The following is a 2584-nucleotide window of genomic DNA, read 5'->3' on the forward strand; positions in this document are numbered from 1 at the left end:
TGCATGAACTAATTTAGTTTATAAGAGTTGGTTATTAATGTTGGCTTAATTAATCGAAGTTAGAATTAAAAATTAATTTGTTAAAACGTATGCATTTGGCATATAATGCAATGCATACGGGGTATTTTAGAACACATTTAAAAATATTATATATATATGGTCAGTTTCTGCATAGCAAAATTAATTCTAAACAGCAAAATACGTCCAAACAACTACGTACCCTCGGGAGTCGGGGACGTCAAATTACAAGCCATTTTTGACATTCTGTATGTATTCATGGAAAGCGTATCCATTCGAGGAGTGAAACTATAAATGGATATGCTCTCCCTCTACAATTCCACTTTACGTTCATTGGACTCCTCGTCACCCGAAAGAAGCTTCCCATCAATTTCGTGCTCTTTCACTGACTCAAGAGTGTTCCGCATATTCCCTGATGAACCACGTCACCAATAAATTATTTTCACCTTTGCGCCTATATTTTTCTCTTGGCTTCTTGTATTAAACATAAATCTTTCCGAACACAACGCTGTTTAAAAGCGAACACGTGTACTACTACGCATAAATCTTTCGGCACACAACGCTGTCTAAAAGCGAACACGTGTACTACTACGCATAAATCTTTCGGCACACAACGCTGTCTAAAAGCGAACACGTGTACTACTACGCATAAATCCTTAGGTACTCAACGCGGTTTCCTCTCTCTATATATATGTTGCTCTGCAGCTAACACTCTTATACTCATCAGTAAGTACAAGCACTTTTATGCGTCCTGAGTTCAAACCCTCTAGGCTTCACATTCCCCCGTTTTAAAGACTTCGAGCTTCTCAAGCACTTCCTGAGTTCGACTCCGGAATACTAGAGCAACAAACCGACATGGCTAAACCCTCGCAAAACCAGAACGCCCAAAACAGACGCCAAAATTGCTCACTGAAGTCGCGGCAGTTTAAGGGAATTCGAATGAGAAAATGGGGGAAATGGGTGTCGGAAATACGAATGCCAATTGCACAGGCAGAATTTGGCTCGGCTCCTATGACACCCGGAAAAGGCTGCCCGCGCCTGTGATTTTGCGGCGTATTCCCTGAGAGGATCAAAAGCCAAACTCAATTTTCCCCTGTCTCCGCCGGAAATCCCCTGCGCCTGTTCTTTATCGCCGCCGCAAATTCAAGTCTCTGCCGCCAAATTCGCCGCAGAAGAATTGCAGCTGCCTTCTGAAGCAGCATTTTCATCGTCCTGTTCGGAAACGGAATCGGAATCGGAATGCAGCAATGACAGCCAGGAGATTTGGACGGAAAAAAGCCCGAGATTTTGGGATTGGGTACTTCTTGAATGTCTGGAGAGCGGCAAGTCTCCGAATTTAAATGAATTCCCGCCGTTGGATGAGTCTATGGAGTACTTTGGGGTGAAGTTGTAGCTGAGGGAAGGCGATTCATTTTCAAATTCTTTTCGACCGCGTGAGAGAGCCGAGGTTTAATTGTTGTTTGAGACATTTATGACACTGGTCGATGAATGCTCCTCACATTGAGGACATTAACTGCCAACTCAAAATGAGGGTCACATCTTCATTATTATTTATCTGTGCACAATCAAATTTAAATAAAAAATATGGAAACAAAATGATAAATTACAATGCATTTTGAGTTGCATTCCCAGGCATGGGGCTTTGATTTGGTATGATCTTTTGGTTATGGCCCTAAATTAGTCCAAACTCACATGATTGATTAGAGCAAATTTAAGGATATCTCTTTTTTTTTTTTGTCAAATGAAAAAACACTTTCAATTAATTGATAAACAGAAAGTGCATTGGTCAAAGAATAGAACTTCTCACTATCATTTATATAAAAACTAACATACTTTTACCATCAGTCCTGTAAAAAGATACTTTGAGCTAATTAATCAAACTAACAGTGCTGTACCTGGATACAGAGATACATTAATTATTTGATTCTCTCTTCAAAAGATTTTCTTAGCAGCTCCTCATCTGCAGAATTCAAGCAGATTCTCAATTATATTAATACGCTAATACTAGGAGAGAAATGAATACTGAAACTGGTATCTAGAATAGGAATGAATAATGAAATTAATATTGGGAATTGATTTGGATTTTGACCTTCTACTCTCAAAGCTAACAGTTCGAGTGAATTATAAAATTAATTTCACTAAAAAATCAGGGGTTCGTAACTCGACCATGTGATTCTGGTCGTATCGAAAGGCCGCATGAAAGTGGGTAGCGGCAAAAGATCTGTATGGGACCAAAGGTTAAGAGGGGCTCCCAACAAACTTGATCAAGATTTTGCTATAATCTATTAGACTGGATTTTTCCCCGGAATTAAATAATTCTTGGTGTTCTAAATGTGTGATTACTTTTATTTTCTGGATTTTCCCAAAATAATTCTTAATATTCTTATGTGATTACTTCTATTTTTGTTCGTGGTTAATGTTTAATTTTCCTTACCTTGTAATACATAACATCCTCTTGCAAAATGGCACGGGGTAGGCATCTCATAAAATTATGAATAACCTCGAGCCCACATTCATTGGACGAACAACACGTTGTGGGTACTTTCTCCAGTGAACGGGGGACAAT

General features: G+C 39.0%; 1 pseudogene; it reads left to right on the forward strand.

Annotated features, from left to right (window-relative positions):
- The first annotated feature begins 758 nt into the window (after positions 1-758).
- LOC149176365 (ethylene-responsive transcription factor ERF018-like) lies at positions 759-1631 on the forward strand (annotated as a pseudogene).
- Positions 1632-2584: the final 953 nt, after the last annotated feature.

The sequence above is a fragment of the Pinus tabuliformis genome, chromosome 4_1, assembly GCF_031772625.1.
Source record: "Pinus tabuliformis cultivar Carrire ecotype Pingquan chromosome 4_1, CPIR1, whole genome shotgun sequence".
NCBI lineage: Eukaryota > Viridiplantae > Streptophyta > Pinopsida > Pinales > Pinaceae > Pinus > Pinus tabuliformis.